Here is a 19,393-nt window from a genome sequence, read left to right on the forward strand (position 1 = left end):
GGAAATGTGAATTCTGTAGTTCCTCTTACTGTTCCTATTCAGTTCTCAAGTAGTGTGTGGCGACAGTTGCTACCATATGCGCCAGCCGCTGCAACACCTATGAGTAAGTGAGTCTTAGGAAAGGACTGTATAGAATGAGGGTTCAGATGAATATATTTATATCATATAGCATTTCCAGAAAGCATGGACTATTGAGTCATTATTAGTTTTACACTTAAGACATGACTCTGCCTTTGTGCTGGAGAATTTGTGAATTTTGTCTCTTGCATTATAAATTCTATACATTAGTTTATACTGGATTAAGCGTACATTTTCGTTAACTGTAATTTCGTTAGTTATAATAGGTCCCCAATCCTATTATTTGGTATTGCACTGGTAGTGCCCAATCCTGTATTGAAATTAACTGAATTAAGTGTTGAACATCTTCTGTCCCCTTTCTCTGTCTTAGCTAGCCAATGACTACACTTTAGCTAGCTAGTTAGCAGAGCGGTAGATACATTTTTATTTTGTATTACTTAGCCTAGGTAATTGTTTGTACAATATGTCGACTTTGGTATCTATTTCAGACCTTATGACATTTTTTTCTTCATGGATGAGCATAAGAGCATTAAAAGGGGAGAAGACCACTACAAGTTTGGCCATGTGGAGAAGAGCAGCTATGTTGGGACACGGGTTTCCTTGCCAGCCGTGTCCCAACATAGCGTTCTCTCCAATCTCCTGCTGCCTCCGCTCTCCTGGCTTCCTCCATCTGTTCCCATGGGAGGCGATCCCTTCCAGCCTGGATCTCCTCCCATGTGTAGGATCCCTTTCTGTCCAATATCTCCTCCCATGTCCATGAATCCAAAGAGCTCCTCTGCTGCGCCTTCCTCCGCTGCTTGGTCCATTGTTGGTGGGTAGTTCTGTCACGTTCGTCGTATGGAGTGGACCAAAACGCAGCGGGAATGTGTATTCTCATCTTCTTATTTATTAAAGAAACAAAACAAAACACTTGAACAAAAACAACGACGAAAAACAGTCCCGTAAGGACAAATGACTATACGGAGAAACAACTACCCACAAATCCCAATGAACAAACACCCCTATTAAATAGGACCTTCAATTAGAGGCAGCGAGGAACAGCTGCCTCCAATTGAAGGTCAACCCAATAAACTAAGCATAGAAATAGAATAAATAGACACAGGCATAGAAATAGATTAACATAGAACATTGCCCCCCCAAAAAAGAAAACCACTAAACAAACACCCCCTGACACGCCCTGACCAAACTATAATAACAAACAACCCCTTTTACTGGTCAGGACGTGACACCTGCAGCAAATCACACCCACAACATGATGCTGCCACCCCCGTGCTTCACGGTTGGGATGGTGTTCTTTGCCTTGCAAGCCTCCCCCTTTTTCCTCCAAACATAACGATGGTCATTATGGCCAAACAGTTCTAATTTTGTTTCATCAGACCAGAGGACATTTCTCCAAAAAGTATGATCTTTGTCCCCATGTGCAGTTGCAAGCCGTAGTCTGGCTTTTTTATGGCGGTTTTGGTGCAGTGGCTTCTTCCTTGCTGAGCGGCCTTTCAGGTTATGGCGATATAGGACTCGTTTTACTGTGGATATAGATACTTTTATACCTGTTTCCTCCAGCATCTTCACAAGGTCCTTTGCTGTTTTTCTGGGATTGATTTGCACATTTCGCACCAAAGTACGTTCATCTCTAGGAGACAGAATGCGTCTCCTTCCTGAGTGGTATGACGTGGTCCCATGGTGTTTATACTTGCGTACTATTGTTTTTACAGATGAACGTGGTACCTTCAGGCATTTGGAAATTGCTCCCAAGGATGAACCAGACTTGTGGAGGTCTATGTTTTTTTTCTGAGGTCTTGGCTGATTTCTTTTGATTTCCCCATGATGTCAAGCAAAGAGGCACTGAGTTTGAAGGTAGGCCTTGAAATACATCCACAGGTATACCTCCAATTGACTCAAATTATGTCAATTAGCCTATCAGAAGCTTCTAAAGCCATTACATAATTTTCTGGAATTTTCCAAGCTGTTTAAAGGCACAGTCAACTTAGTGTATGTAAACTTCTGACCCACTGGAATTGTGATACAGTGAAATAATCTGTCTGTAAACAATTGTTGGAAAAATGACTTGTGTCATGCACAAAGTAGATGTCCAAACTGGCTTGCCAAAAATATAGTTTGTTAACAAGAAATTTGTGGAGTTGTTGAAAAACAAGTTTTAATGACTCCAACCTAAGTGTATGTAAACTTCCGACTTCAAGTGTAGTTAACATAAGTTCAATCACAAAGGCTGGTCACAGTTTCATTCAGTAGTACAACACAATTCACAATGTATTTTATCATGGGCACAGTGGGAATTTATATCTGTGATGTTTAAATGACGTCTTACCCCCAGAGTAAAAGAGAGAGAGAGAGAGAGAGAGAGAGAGAGTACATCACTTCCAGCAGATCTCCTTACTGATAGTGGCGTTGATCATGCACTGCTTCTCGTGGGGTGAGCCTGACGTTCCGCATGTCACGCCTCATGTCTAAAACATAGAGAAAACGGGACATAAAGTAAACATTTCGATGCATCTACAAATTCAATGTTTTACACAATATTGTATCATATTTGATGAGTTACTGACCTGTCCGTCCACACGCTCGATGTGCTGTAGTCTCCACAACTGGACGCTCGAGCTCAGATCACACTGGCACAGGATGTCCATGCACCGGATGGCCTGAGGGATGCACTCCTGTTGGACTGGAAAACAAAGAGACATTTGGTCAGTGGTGGGTATTTTTCAATGCCGTATCAACATCTTTATCTGGAAAGAAAATGCATTGATTATCATTGCACAAACCCATTTTGGACAATGTGACAAGTGGTCCCTCAACACTAAATCCTCATGCTTCATTGTTTGTTCTTGTTTCCCAATCAACAGTCTGGATCTTCATCTTCTGCATTGGTGGATGAGCTACTTTCTCTGGTAAATACAGGGCCATATCACTTTCCCACCGAAAAAGGCAGCTGCAGACCCAAGTGTTGTCACTGCTCCGCCCATCTGAAAGACAAAAGAAAAGTTATATTTACTAGCTAGCTAAGTTGATTACTAAAATGGTTACATCTATATTAAAATACCATAACCCACAGACTTGACTATAGTAATGATAAAAAAGACTGAGCTTTGGTCTAGCTGCACATCTAAAATCGTACTATGTGGATCAGTGGCCTTCGGCGACGTTTAAAATGAGGGAGGACCATTTTTTATTTATGAGCATGGCCTTATTTGAATTACAGCATATTGGATGACTGTCATTCATATTCCATTCACCCAGCTTAATGCAACAAAAATGTTCCCTACACCTATCATGAGGTTGCTACAACCTAGCCTATGAATGAAAGTTACAACGTAGGTGCACAGGTCAAGAGAAAAATTAAGATTAATCAAGGTGACAGAGAGTGACACATTCAATACTGCCTGCATCTCGCTGATCTAGGGTGTAATCAACAGTTACAAACAAAAGTTTCTATTGGACAAATTCAGGTATGTTTATGCCCGTTTTGTGCGGTTTGCTTCCGTTTAAGAAAAGTTTTTCAACAGAATTGTTAGAATGAATACAGCCCTGATCACATGCAAACAGTTCACTTTCATAGCAGCCACATACAAACAGCATGATCATTTTGGTCATTGTAGAATTGCTTCTTGCATCTACGTGCTCTCCTCCTCTCACCTTTTACCTTTGCTTGTGGACTTCACTGCACAACACATCAGCTGCCTGTGACCAGGCGAAAAAACCTTTCCAAGCCAAAACTTCATATCATAAACACTAACCACTACACACAGCTTACATTGTTAATGTCACCATGTTAGCTAACGTCATAGCTAGTCAACATAGCTACGATAACTAACGCGTTAGTAAACATGCTACAATCATGCAATACCGTGTACAGTCAGCAAGTAGTTTAGCAGTTACAGCGTCGGGCCCACGTGGCAACATATTAATAAAACCAAAAGCTTACCATGTCTAGCTAACATAGAATCCCTCTAGCAGCGAATGCAGCTAGCTAATATAGCATACCTCTCTGTTTGAGCAGGGTGTTTGAGTAGGCTAAACTGGCTAGCTGCATTCACTAGCTAAGTGAAAGTGAAAAAAATACAACAAAATATAGCTAGCTCTCTCTCTTGCTTCTCCTTCATTTTTAAATAAATACATTTGTTCAAAACTGTTAATCTATTGTCTTTCTCTCTCTGAGTCAACTACTAGCTGCACTGTATCTTATGCTTTCGGTACTAGATTCATTCTCTGATCCTTTGATTGGGTGGACAACATGTCAGTTCATGCTGCAAGAGCTTTGATAGACATCCTCCAGAAGGGGGTGAGGTTTTGCAATGAAGGTTTTGAACCCAGAGTCAATGTACCCAGAGGACGACGGAAACGATCTATCCTCCAGCTACACCATGGTGCCACCATAGAGAGTGCTGTTGAGGCTACTGTAGACCTTCATTGCAAAACAGTATGTTTTCAATTATTTGGTGACGTGAATATATTTAGTATAGTTTTATCTGAGAAGGATCACTTTTTTAATTTTCCACTATTTCAATTTGTATGAACTTCACTAAGGATGGTCCTCCCCTTCCTCCTATGAGGGTCCTCCACAGCTGTGAATGAGACATTTCTGCTGGGATGGAGGAATTATCTGGAATGCTCAACTAGATGATCAGGACAGTCTAAGGTACTATTTGCCCGAAGAGGTGAAGTATTGAAATTAGCTATACGATTGTACTTCTGATTCTAATTCTCAAGAGGAAAGTAAAAACGGTCAGACTTCAGGTCACTGAGAACCAACACTGATAAGGGGATCGTTTGAAAGGGACCGACATGCAGGGATGGAGCATAAGGATTTTGTGCACAGCAGACCACTATTTCTACTAGCCCAGGGAACATTCAGGTCCTAAATCTGTGGCATGCAATGTTGGTAAAGGCAAAATTTTACTGCTGTGTCAGGCTAGTTTGGCACATTGTCTACTAGCCCAGTCTGAAAAGTACTAGCCTTGAGATAGCTTCATTTCCATCCCTGCTGACATGTAGAACTAACTTCACAGGTCATTTGATTAGTCATGTGCAACAGATGCACTCGTGAAACAAAACCTTGTTTTGTATGGGAAAACATTGAGCCCACAAGTCAGGTTGCTGAATCGAATCCTCGAACTGATAAGGTAAAAATCTCTCGTTCCGCCCCTGAGCAAGGCAGTTAACCCACTGTTCCCCGGGCGCCGAAGACGTGGATGTCAATTATCGCCTGTCGGGAAAGTCTGACTACACCACGGTGAGATACGGTGCAATGTTAGCTAGCTACCGTTAACTAATCTAGCCAACTAGCCAAACAAGGTGGCTAACCAGCTAGCCCACCAGGTGAAATTTAGGTAGCTATATCCCTGCCCTGGTAGGCTAATGTTAGCTAGCATGTCACCACGTGAAAAAGTATGACTACAAACCGTGAGCTAACGTTAACTAGCTGGCTAGGTCACAAAGGTCACAAGTCATTATGCTAGCCTATGGTGGTTTTCCTTTACTTGTAAGAAAGGTAGCATGCATTGTACATGTAACTACTGTCGGTGGTTATCTAGCTAATTTTTAAAAGCATCTAGCTAACCACAGATCTTTGGCCTAACCAAAATAGCTTGTTAGCAACTAGCAAAGGGCTTATCTTATCACACAGCTCCAGCAACGCCTGTCACTTACAGAGGCCAGAAAATGATCAAATGCATGTGTGCTTATCGGAATACTGATTACAAATCGGTACATAGCACAGAACCATCCTTGCTTCTGATCGATGGCGAGACCTGAAGTTAGCTTGTTAGCGACAAAGGCCAGTGTAATTTAAAAAAATAGAATAATAAAAAAATGCTACGGTAACTAGCTAGATAATTTGAAAAATGCTAAACAAGAATACACACAAGAAATAAAAGATATAAATTATTTACACGATAAAATAAAAAGGCTATAATATCTACTTGTCGATGAGAGTTTGCATGGAGAAATGTGGAGATTTTTCCCACCCTCTGCCTTGAGTGATTACGTCAAAGCTTGCGAGTATCACAGCCACATGAGTGGCTAATTAGCATGTCATTTTTGTGGGGTAATTACAGGTGAATATATTGATAAAAGTTACCTCGTCCGTGTAACGCCCTGATCTATTTCACCTGTCCTTGTGCTTGTCTCCACCCCCTCCAGGTGTTGCCCATCTTCCCCTGGGTACTTATACCTGTGTTCTATGTTTGTCTGTTGCAAGATCGTCTTGTTTGTCAAGTCAACCAGTGGTTTGTCTCAGCTCCTGCTTTTCCCACTGTCTCTCTTTTTCTCAACCTCCTGGTTTTGAACCTTGCCTGTCCTGACTCTGAACCCGCCTGCCTTGACTCTGAACCCGCCTGCCTTGACCCTGCCTGACCTCTCTGCCTGCCTGACCTCTCTGCCTGCCTGACCTCTCTGCCTGCCCCTGACCCTGCCTGATGTCCTGTACCTTTGCCCCTACTCTGGATTTCCGACCTCTGCCTGAGCCTGCCTGCCGTCCTGTACCTTTGCCCCACTATCTCTGGATTTTCAACCTCTGCCTGCCTTGACCTGTCGTTTGCCTGCCCCTGTTGCTGTAATAAGCATTGTTACTTCAACACCGTCTGCATTTTGGTCTTACCTGCAACGTGATAGTCCGAGAGAGATTTGCACGCCAAGCCAGGGTAAGACTACACAACACAGGCCTTAAGAAGTAGTTCTAAAATCCCCTATGGAAAAATTAATGATGGAAAAATTATTGGAACCATTTCTGGGTTTTACCGCTAGGTTTAATGAGTATTATGACTCATACTGTGGTACTTAATACCTGAGCCAACAAGGTAGAAAAAAAGGGTCACTGTGTCCATGAGCAAGACACTTAACCCAAATTATAAACTGGTTGGTTCGAGTGCTGTTTGGCCAACAGCCGTGATATATCAGACTGTACACCACGGGTATGACAAAACGTATTTTTACTGCTCTAATTACGTTGGTAAGGCACCTTGGGGATTTGTGGTATATGGCCAATATACAGTACCACGGCTAAGGGCTGTGTCCAGGCACTCCGCGATGCGTCGTGCATAAGAACATCCCTTAGCCATGGTATATTGGCTATATACCACACCCCCTCGTGCCTTATTGCTTAATTGTTCCAGTGGCGCTGTACTTAACCCTAATTGCTGTAGGGGCTCTGTACAATGGGGAAGTGGGATATGCAAAACAAATTTCCAGTACACACTTTTGCGTAACAGGAAAAATACAAGCATACCCCAAATTATTATTATTATTATTATTATTATTATTATTATTCCAGCTGTAGCTACTCCAATCCCACATGGCTAGGAGGAATCCTATTCTTGTCTAATTAACGTCAGACTTTAATTTTCATAGCAGGTTAGGATAATCAGTTTAAGGTTAGAAAAAGCGTTAGGGTTAGCTAAAATGCAAAATGTTTCTACTTTTAATGTTAATTTGACAAAAGCTGGATTCCTGCTCGGTTGGCGCAGTGCAGGCTTCGCGTCTGAGCTTGAGGGAGAGGGTGAAAGCTGTTGCTAGCGATCAATCTTTGATAAACAATCAAACTTCACTTTGTGTGGCGGCGTTTCGGCACGGCTGGGATGAGACTGGGTCAGAGATGGTAGGGGATAGTGATGGAGAAAAAAAGTGAAGCAATTATGGAGCATAGTGGTACAAATAAAGGAGGGAGTAAGAAAAATAAAGCGGGAGAGTAGGGGTTTGAAGGGGAGCGAGAGGTCTATGGAGGCAGAAAAGGACGTTTGAAGATAGCAACAGTTTCCAACGCTAGCAGAAGTTCGGAGGTGGAAAGTGCCGAGGAAGGGCAAGATAAGACGCGAGGGGAGCATTCTTCTTCGATGGGTTTTAACGGCGATTGGCATCCAATGTTAATGGTGCATTACCGCCACCAGCTGTATAGGAAAACGACGATAGAAAATAAAGCACATCAACTAACAAAATAAAACATTCATTCACAGTCCACTCCAAAAGACATCCCTACACAGGCTCAGGGTCCTGTGATGGGGGTACATTCACTGACAGAATTTCTTTCACCGCCTCCGCCAAGACCCAAAAAAGGTTCAGCGGCATTCACAAAGATTCCAATTTCTCTTAGACTTCTTCTCCGCTTGTGCTGTACTTCTAGACTTGTTTACGTGCTGCTGTGCGGTTTGTTGCTAACCTTACTTTGCTACATGCCAACTTTACGGTTTTTACTTTTTAATTACCGTTTATATTTTTATTTTTTCCCTCGCTCAACTTTTTTCATTCATTTTTTTTTCGCCCCGGACGCTTTATCTGGATGTGGTTCGTCAGGACCTCCATCAGCCGAAGCTAAGTAGTAACATTAACATGATGCCTTCTAATTGCAGTCGTTGTGCTCATAATATACAGGAGAACGATCGCCTTATGGCGAGGATAGCTGTGCTGCAAGCCCAGCTTCAGGCGCAATCGTTAGGCAAGGGTAATTTAAGTGTAGGAAAGTATGAAACAGCGCCTGTGCCACCAGTGAGTACAGATAGTAGTATAAATCCCCTCGCACAGTCCCCGCAACCGGACAACTTTCTCATGGCTTCTGGAGGGAAACGCTGTAGGAATGCTCAACCGGTGTCGCTCATTCAGCAGACAAAAACTTTCAACCGGTTCTCCCCATTAAGCAGCGAGTCGGAGTCACAGGCCGAGCCTTCTCTGGACTCTACTCCTCCCCGTTACGGGGTCTGAGACGAAGCCTCCCACCATTAGCTCTGACAAATTGAAAACCCAAGTCATTGGCGACTCCATTACCCGCAGTATTAGACTTAAAACAAATCATCCAGCGATCATACACTGTTTACCAGCGGGCAGGGCTACCAACGTTAAGGCTAATCTGAAGATGGTGCTGGCTAAAGCTAAAAGTGTCGAGTGTAGAGAGTACAGGGATATTGTTATCCACGTCGGCACCAACGATGTTAGGATGAAAGAGTCAAAGGTCACCAAGCGCAACATAGCTTCAGCGTGTAAATCAGCTAGAAAGATGTCGGCACTGAGAAATTGTTTCTGGCCTCCTCCCAGTTAGGGGGAGTGATGAGCTCTACAGCAGAATCTCACAACTCAATCACTGGTTGAAAACTGTTTTCTGCCCCTCCAAAAAATATAGAATTTGTAGATAATTGTCCCTTTTTCTGGGACTCATCCACAAACAGGACCAAGCCTGGCCTGTTGAGGAGTGACGGACTCCATCCTAGCTGGAGGGGTGCTCTCATCTTATCTACGAACATAGACAGGGCTCTAACTCCCCTAGCTCCACAATGAGATAGGGTGCAGGCCAGGCAGCAGGCTGTTAGCCAGCCTGCCAGCTTAGTGGAGTCTGCCACTAGCATAGTCAGTGTAGTCAGCTCAGTTTTCCCCATTGAGACCGTGTCTGTGCCTTGACCTAGGTTGGGCAAAACTAAACATGGCGGTGTTTGCCTTAGCAATCTCACTGGAATAAAGACCTCCTCCATTTCTGCCATTATTGAAAGAGATTGTGATACCTCACATCTCAAAATAGGGATACTTAATGTTAGATCCCTCACTTCCAAGGCAGTTATAGTCAATGAACTGATCATAATCTTGATCTTGATGTGATTGGCCTGACTGAAACATGGCTTAAGCCTGATGAATTTACTGTGTTAAATGAGGCCTCACCTCCAGGTTACACTAGTGACCATATCCCCTGCGCATATGGTCACTAGACTTGGCGGAGGTGTTCATAACATTTATGATAGCAAATTTCAATTTAACAGAAAAAAAAAACGTTTTCATCTTTTGAGCTTCTAGTCATGAAATTTATGCAGCCTACTCAATCACTTTTTATAGCTACTGTTTACAGGACTCCTGGGCCATATACAGCGTTCCTCACTGAGTTCCCTGAATTCCTATTGGACTTTGTAGTCATGGCAGATAATATTCAAATTTTTGGTGACTTTAATATTCACATGGAAAAGTCCACAGACTCCCTCCAAAAGGCTTTCGGAGCCATCATCGACTCAGTGGGTTTTGTCCAACATGTCTCCGGACCTATTCCCTGCCACAGTCATACTCTGGACCTAGTTTTGTCCCGTGGAATAAATGTTGTGGATCTTAATGTTTTTCCTTATAATCCTGGACTATCGGACCACCATTTTATTACATTTGCAATCGCAACAAATAATCTACTCAGACCCCAACCAACGATCATCAAAAGTTGTGCTATAAATTCTCGGACAATCCAAAGATTCCTAGATGCCCTTCCAGACTCCCTCCACCTACCCAAGGACGTCAGAGTACAAAAATCAGTTAATCACCTAACTGAGGAACTCAATTTAACCTTGCGCAATATCCTAGATGCAGTCGCACCCCTAAAAACAATAAACATTTGTCATAAGAAACTAGCTCCCTGGTATACAGAAAATCCCAGAGCTCTGAAGCAAGCTTCCAGAGAATTAGAACGGAAATGGCGCTACACCAAACTGGAAGTCTTCCGACTAGCTTGGAAAGACAGTACCGTGCAGTATCGAAGAGCCCTCACTGCTGCTCGATCATCCTATTTTTCCAACTTAATTGGGGAAAATAAGAACAATCCAAAATGTATTTTTATACTGTCGCAAAGCTAACTTAAAAGCAGCATTTCACAAGAGAGGATGGCTTTCACTTCAGCAGGGATACATTCATGATATTCTTTGAGGAAAAGATAATGGTCATTAGAAAGCAAATTACGGACTCCTCTTTAAATCCGTGTATTCCTCCAAAGCTCAGTTTTCCTGAATCTGCACAACTCTGCCAGGACCTAGGATCAAGGGAGACGCTCAAGTTTTTTAGTACTATATCTCTTGACACATTGATGAAAATAACCATGGCCTCAAACTTTAAGCTGTATACTGTACGCTATTCCAACTAAACTACTGAAAGAGCTGCTTCCTGTGGTTGGCCCTCCTATGTTGAACATAATAAACGTCTCTATCCACCGGATGTGTACGAAACTCACTAAAAGTGGCAGTAATAAAGCCTCTCTTGAAAAAGCCAAACCTTGACCCAGACAATATAAAAAAACTATCGGCCAATATCGAATCTCCCATTCCTCTCAACATGTTTTGAAAAAGCTGTTGTGCAGCAACTCACTGCCTTCCTGAAGACCAACAATGTATAAGAAACGCTTCAGTCTGGTTTTAGACCCCATCATAGCACTGAGACTGCACTTGTGAACGTGGTAAATGACCTTTTAATGAAGTCAGACCGAGGCTCTGCATCTGTCCTCGTGCTCCTAGACCTTAGTGTTGCTTTTGATACCATCGATCACCACATTCTTTTGGAGAGATTGGAAACCCAAATTGGTCTACACGGACAAGTTCTGGCCTGGTTTAGATCTTATCTGTCGGAAAGATATCAGTTTGTCTCTGTGGATGTTTTGTCCTCTGACAAATCAACTGTAGATTTCGGTGTTCCTCAAGGCTCCATTTTAGGACCACTATTGTTTTCACTATATATTTTGCCTCTTGGTGATGTCATTCGGAAACATAATGTTAACTTTCACTGCTATGCGGATGACACACAGCTGTACATTTCGGTGAAGCCCCAAAATTGCCCTCCCTGCAAGTCTGTATTTCAGACATAAGGAAGTGGATGGCGGCAAATTGTCTATTTTTAAACTCGGACAAAACAGAGATGCTTGTTCTAGGTCCCGAGAAACAAAGAGATCTTCTGTTGAATCGGACAATTCATCTTGATGGTTGTACAGTCATCTCAAATAAAACTGTGAAGGACCTCAGCGTTACTCTGGACCCTGATCTCTCTTTTGACGAACATATCAAGACTATTTCAAGGACAGCTTTTTTCCCATCTACGTAACATTGTAAAAATCAGAAACGTTGTCTAAAAATGATGCAGAAAATGAATCCATGCTTTTGTCACTTCTAGGTTAGACTACTGCCATGCTCTACTTTCCGGCTACCCGGATAAAGCACTAAGTAAACTTCAGTTAGTGCTAAACATGGCTGCTAGAATCTTGACTAGAACCAAAACATTTGATCATATTACTCCAGTGCTAGGCTCTCTACACTGGCTTCCTGTTAAGGCAAGGGCTGATTTCAAGGTTTTACTGCTAATCTGCAGAGCATTACATGGGCTTGCTCCTACCTATCTTTCCGATTTGGTCCTGCCGTACATACCTACACGTACGCTACGGTCACAAGACGCAGACCTCCTTACTGTCCCTAGAATTTCTAAGCAAACAGCTGGAGGCAGGGCTTTCTCCTATAGAGCTCCATTTTTATGGAATGGTCTGCCTATCCATGTGAGAGACACAGACTCGGTCTTGACCTTTAAGTCTTCACTGAAGACTCATCTCCTCAGTAGGTCCTATGATTGAGTGTAGTCTGGCCCAGGAGTGTAAAGGTGAACGGAAAGGCACTGGAGCAAGGAACCGCCCTTGCTGCCTCTGACTGGCCGGTTCCCCTCTCTCCACTGGTATTCTCTGCCTCAAACCCTATTACAGGGGCTGAGTCACTGGCTTACTGGTGCTCTTCCATGCCGTCCCTAGGAGGGGTGTGTCACTTGAGTGGGTTGAGTCACTGACGTGATCTTCCTGTCCGGGTTGGCGCCCCCGCTTGGGTTGTGCCATGGGGGAGATCTTCGTCGGCTATACTCGGTCTTGTCTCAGGACTGTAAGTTGGTTGTTGAAGATATCCCTCTAGTGGTGTGGGGACTGTGCTTTGGCAAAGTGGGTGGGGTTATATCCTGCCTGTTTGGTCCTGTCCGGGGGTATTGTCGGACGGGGTCACAGTCTATCCCGACCCCTCCTGTCTCAGCCTCCAGTATTTATGCTGCAATTGTTTGTGTCCGGGGGCTAGGGTCAGTCTGTTATATCTGGAGTACTTCTCCTGTCTTATCCGGTGTCATGTGTGAATTTAAGTATGCTTTTTCTAATTCTGTCCCTCTTTTTCTCTCTCTCTTTCTCTCTTTCTTTCTCTCACTCGGAGGACCTGAGCCCTAGGACCATGCCTAAGGACTACCTGGCCTGATGACTCCTTGCTGTCCCCAGTCCATCTGGTTGTGCTGCTGCTCCAGTTTCAACTGTTCTGCCTGCGGCTATGGAATCCTGACCTGTTCACCGGACATGCTACCTGTCCCAGACCAGCTGTTTTCAACTCTAGAGATACTCTGAATGATCGGCTATGAAAAGCCAACTGACATTTAATCCTGAGGTTCTGACCTGTTGCACCCTCGACAACCACTGTTATTATTATTTGACCCTGCAGGTCATCTATGAACATTTGAACATATTGGCCATGTTCTGTTGTAATCTCCACCCGGCACAGCCTGAAGAGGGCTGGCCACCTCTCATAGCCTGGTTCCCCTCTAGGTTTCTTCCTAGGTTCTGGCCTTTCTAGGGAGTTTTTCCTAGCCACCGTGCTTCTACACCTGCTTTGCTTACTGTTTGGGGTTTTAGGCTGGGTTTCTGTACAGCACTTTATGACATCAGCTGATGTAAGAAGGGCTTTATAAATACATTTGATTGACTTGTGCGCAAAATCTCTTACAGGGTATCTCATGAATCTTAACTTTATATGAGACGGGAGAGACTCTTCATCCAATAATTGTAGCATGGATGAAGTGAACTTCTTTTCTCTGTCCACCATACAAGTCAATTGACGTGAACCAACCACTCCATCGATGTCTTCAGTTATATCCTCTGCCTTTTTCTTGCACCACCCGAGAAATAACCCCCTTGATAGGCGCCCTGCTACGAAAATCCATGCAGGAAACATTCCACTCTGTTATCTTTTGAGCCTTAACACAAGCTTCTTCAGCTCTGCAGACACATTTAAAAAAAAAAATGTTAAGCCACTTCTTGTGACTCTCCACACTTTCTTCCAACACTTTCCAGATTTTCCTGGAGACGTTAAATGGATTTCCCAAGTATCATTGATCCAAAACCCTTACTACGAACAAAAACAAGTCTAGGTGTATTGTAACATGTGCGCTGGGAGTCGGGAAGCAAGTTCAGGAGTGAATCATTTAATAAATAAATGAAAACATAATACAAAACAAGAAAAACGAACAATGCACAGACATGAAACAGAAACAATGACGCCTGGGGAAGGAACCAAAGGGAGTGACATATATAGGGCAGGTAATCAAGGAGGTGATGGAGTCCAGGTGAGTGTCATTATGCGCAGATGTGTGTAACGATGGTGACAGTCACCTGGCACCATAACAAGCAGCCTGGTGACCTAGAGGCCGGAGAGGGAGCACACATGACAGGTTTCCTATTTTCCAACATATCTTTACTTCTCGTTTCCCTTTTTATTCGCCACTGTAACCCACTCATTCTCACTTTCTGTACTGTTAGCTTCCCTCGACACATTAGCAGTTTTAAACAAAACCTCAGTTTCCGCCATCTTCCATCCCACTCCTTCCAGCTGATGTAATCTGGCTCCGGTCACTGATTTCATCCGTGAAAAGAGCATGAAGGTGAGGAGGAGCATAAAGTGATTCTGAAGTTTAGGGAGGATGGAGCAGTTGGGGTGATGAGTCCGTTAAGGTTGAGTGCTGTGATAAAAGAGTTGATTGGGGTAGTTGCCAATGCTAAAGTGTTAAGAGATGGGAGCTTGTTGGTGTTCTGTAAGGACATGGCGCAGAGGGAAAAAGCTCTCAGAGTGAAGCAAATAGGGAAGTGTAAGGTGGTGTGGAGCAGCTGGACTGATCAAGCCCTGAAATGTCCATCCCTAACTATAACATTTTCCGACAAGATAGAACTGCCAAAGGGGGAGGAGTGGCAATCTACTGCAGAGATTGACAGAACTCTGCAGGCTCACTATCCATATCTGTGCCCAAACAATTCGAGCTTCTACTTCTAAAAATCCACCTTTCCAGAAACAAGTCTCTCACCGTTGCCACTTGCTATAGGCCACCCTCTGCCCCCAGCTGTGCCCTGGACACCATATGTGAATTGATTGCCCCCATCTATCTTCAGAGCTCGTGCTGCTAGGAGACCTAAACTGGGACATGCTTAACAACCCGGCCATCCTACAATCTAAGCTTGATGTCCTCAATCTCACACAAATTATCAATGAACCTACCAGGTACAACCCCAAATCTGTAAACACGGGCACACTCATAGATATCATCCTAACCAACCTGCCCTCCAAATACACCTCTGCTGTCTTCAACCAAGATCTCAGCGATCACTGCCTCATTGCCTGCATCCACTATGGGGCTGTGGTCAAACAACCACCCTCATCACTGTTAAACGCTCCCTAAAACACTTCAGCGAGCAGGCCTTTCTAATCGACCTGGCCCGGGTATCCTGGAAGGATATTGACCTCATCCCGTCAGTAGAGGATGCCTGGTTATTCTTTAAAAGTGCCTTCCTCACCATCTTAAATAAGAACTTTTCAGGGAAGTTAGGAACCAATATACACAGGCAGTTAGGAAAGCAAAGGCTAGCTTTTTCAAACAGAAATTTGCATCCAGTAGCACAAACTCCAAAAAGTTCTGGGACACTGTAAAGTCCATGGAGAATAAGAGCACCTCCTCCCAGCTGCCCACTGCACTGAGGCCAGGAACACTGTCACCACCGATAAATCCACGATAATTGAGAATTTCAATAAGCATTTTTCTATGGCTGGCCATGCTTTCCACCTGGCTACCCCTACCACGGTCAACTGCCCTGCACCCCCCACAGCAACTCGCCCAAGCATCCCCCATTTCTCCTTCACCCAAATCCAGATAGCTGATGTTCTGAAAGAGCTGCAAAATCTGGACCCCCTACAAATCAGCTGGGCTAGACAATCTGGACCCTCTCTTTCTAAAATGATCTGCCAAAATTGTTGCAACCCCTATTACTAGCCTGTTCAATCTCTCTTTAGTATCGTCTGAGATCCCCAAAGATTGGAAAGCCCTCTTCAAAGGGGGAGGCACTCTAGACCCAAACTGCTACAGGCCTATATCTATCCTACCCTGCCTTTCTAAAGTCTTTGAAAGCCAAGTTAGCAAACAGATCACCGACCATTTCGAATCCCACCGTACCTTCTCCGCTATGCAATCTGGTTTCCGAGCTGGTCATGGGTGTACTTCAGCCACGCTCAAGGTCCTAAACGATATCATAACTACCATCGATAAGAGACAATACTGTGCAGCCGTATTCATCGACCTGGCCAAGGCTTTCAACTCTGTCAATCACCGCATTCTTATCGACAGACTCAACAGCCTTGGTTTCTCAAATGATTGCCTCGCCTGGTTCACCAACTACTTCTCTGATAGAGTTCAGTGTGTCAAATTGGAGGGCCTGTTGTCCGGACCTCTCTGGCAGTCTATATGGGGGTGCCACAGGGATAAATGCAAGTAAAACTAAATGCATGCTCTTCAACCGATCGCTGCCCGCACCTGCCCGACTGTCCAGCATCATTACTCTGGACGGTTCTGACTTAGAATATGTGGATAACTACAAATACCTAGGTGTCTGGTTAGACTGTAAACTCTCCTTCCAGACCCACATTAAGCATCTCCAATCCAAAATTAAATCTAGAATTGGCTTCCTATTTCGCAACAAAGCATCCTTCACTCATGCTGCCAAACATACCCTCGTAAAAGTGACTATTCTACCGATCCTCGACTTCGGCGATGTCATTTACAAAATAGCCTCTAACAATCTACTCAACGAATTGGATGCAGTCTATCACAGTGCCATCCGTTTTGTCACCAAAGCCCCATACACTACCCACCACTGCGACCTGTACGCTCTCGTTGGCTGGCCCTCACTTCATAGTCGTCGCCAAACCCACTGGCTCCAGGTCATCTACAAGTCTTTGCTAAGTAAAGCCCTGCCTTATCTCAGTTCACTGGTCACCATAGCAGCACCCACCCGCAGAACGCACTCCAGCAGGTATATTTCACTGGTCACCCCCAAAGCCAATTCCTGCTTAGGTTGCCTTTCCTTCCAGTTCTCTGCTGCCAATGACTGGAACGAACTGCAAAAATCACTGAAGCTGGGGGCTCATATCTCTATCACTAATTTCAAGCACAGATCATTGCACCTGTACATAGCCCATCTGCAAATAGCCCATCCAACTACCTCATCCCCATACTGTATTTATTTATTTATTTTGCTCCTTTGCACCCCAGTATCTCTACTTGCACATTCATCTTCTGCACATCTATCACTCCAGTGTTTAATTGCTATATCGTAATTACCTCGCCACTATGGCCTATTTATTGTCTTACCTCATTTGCACACTCTGTATATAGACTTTTTTTCTCTACTGTATGTTTGTTTATTCCATGTGTAACTCTGTGTTGTTGTATGTGTCAAACTGCTTTGCTTTATCTTGGCCAGGTCGCAGTTGTAAATGAGAACTTGTTCTCAGCTAGCCTACCTGATTAAATAAAGGTGAAATAAAATACATTTTAAAAAAGCAGGGAAGCAGTGGATTAAAGGGGTGATAACAGGAGGGCCTGTGAGTGTCAGCCGTAAAGAGGTAAGCAACAATTTGAGAGGAGGTGTTCTAGTGGATGTTCAAAGATTGCAAGCAACAAGGGGTGGAGTTAGGGTAGATAGCACGTCTATTCTGTTACACTTCAAGGACCGGGTACTGACAAATAAAGTAACCATAGGATATATGAGTTATTATGTGAGGACTTATGTACCAACGCCTTTAAGATGTTATAACTGCCAGAGGTTTTGGCATGTGGCAACAGCCTGTAAACAGAAAAAGAGGTGTGCAAGATGTGGAGGGGAGCATGAGTATGGGAAATGTGGGGATGGTGTACAACCAAAGTGCTGCAGCTGTGGGGGTGCTCATAGTGTGGCATATAGTGGGTGTGAGGCAATGAAGCAGGCAGTGGAGGTGCAACAAGTAAGAGTGGAGAGAAGGGTGTCATATGCTGAGGCAGTGAGGCTGGTCCAGGTAGATAGAGGTTCAAGGGAGAGATGTGTAGGAGCATCTAGACCGAGGGATTGCGGGGCAGGTGGGCGGCGATATGGTATACATTGATAAGAGAAAGCTGGAGCTATCAATAGCACTGCTAAAGTAGAGTCTGAAACGGAGAGGATTCAGCTAATAGTGAAAGCTGCTGGGAGACATCTGAATATGACAGGGTTGACATGGGAAGAGGTTTGAGATGACCTCAATCAGCCGAGGGTGGAGTCATGTATTACTGGATCTTAGTTATGATGGTAGTACTACAATGGAATGTTTGAAGCCTGTTGGCTAATGGGCAGGAATTCAAGCAGTTCATTGTAGATATGCCAGCTAAGGCTGAAGTGATTTGTGTGTAGGAAACAGGACTCAAACCGACTGTGGAGTTTATCATACAGGAATATGTGGGGAGGTGGGGTGCGACCTTCATAATGCAAGAACTTCCCTATAGGGTGCTAGGCAAAGGTATTGAACAGGAATATGTGGAGGTGTGGTTGAGAGGAGGGATTCTAGTGGTAGTGAACTACTATAATCCCTGTCAGATATTGGACCTGGAAGTGCTGGAGAGGGTGGAGGGCCAGGATAGAAGTACGGTAATGTGATGTGGAGATTTCAATGCCCACAATATGCTCTGGGGGGGGGAAACAAATGGATGGTATTGGCCAAGTGATGGACAATCTGATATTAATGAAAGATATGGTGTGCCTGAATGATGGCCAAGGGACCAGGATTGATGTAGACACAGGGAAAGATTCTGCCTCGGAACTCACTCTGGTATCTAGTGCGATGGCAGGAATCTATGAGTGGGAGGTATGGGAGGAGTCGACAGTAGGGAGTGATCATTACCCCATAGTATGCACAGTAGGCCAGAGGGAGGAGGAGGTGTCAATGGGTCAAGGAGGCAGGTAGGTGTTTGGAAGGGCAAAGTGGGATCGGTTTCAGGATCTGAGTGAGCAGGTGATGGCTTGGGTGGATATGAGAGAGGATGTGGATAGTATGAATAACTGGGTGAGAACAGCGTTGGTGGGGGCAGCTACTGAGACTATACCTAAGAGTTCAGGGAGGAGGGAAGCAGTCCCATGGTGGACGGATGTGTGTGGGGCAATGGTGAGGAGTAGGAACACGGCATTTAGAGTACTGACAAGGACGCGTAACTTCCAACATCTGATTCGGTATAAACAGGCCCTGGTGAGGAGAACTATTCGTCAGGCAAAGAGGTCAAAGTTGGCATCGGGTCTATGACAACATTGAAGGGCGACACCTGTAGGAGAAGTATGGGGGATGATTAAGAGGATGGGTGGGGTCAGAAGGGAGTGGGATTATCCAGTGTTGACGAGTGGGAAGGATGTGGTAGTAACAGATGAGGAGAAGGCAGAGATGATGGCCTAAGCATTTGTCCAAGTGCATAGCTCGGG

Source organism: Salmo trutta, chromosome 30, assembly GCF_901001165.1.
Source record: "Salmo trutta chromosome 30, fSalTru1.1, whole genome shotgun sequence".
In the NCBI taxonomy this organism is placed as follows: domain Eukaryota; kingdom Metazoa; phylum Chordata; class Actinopteri; order Salmoniformes; family Salmonidae; genus Salmo; species Salmo trutta.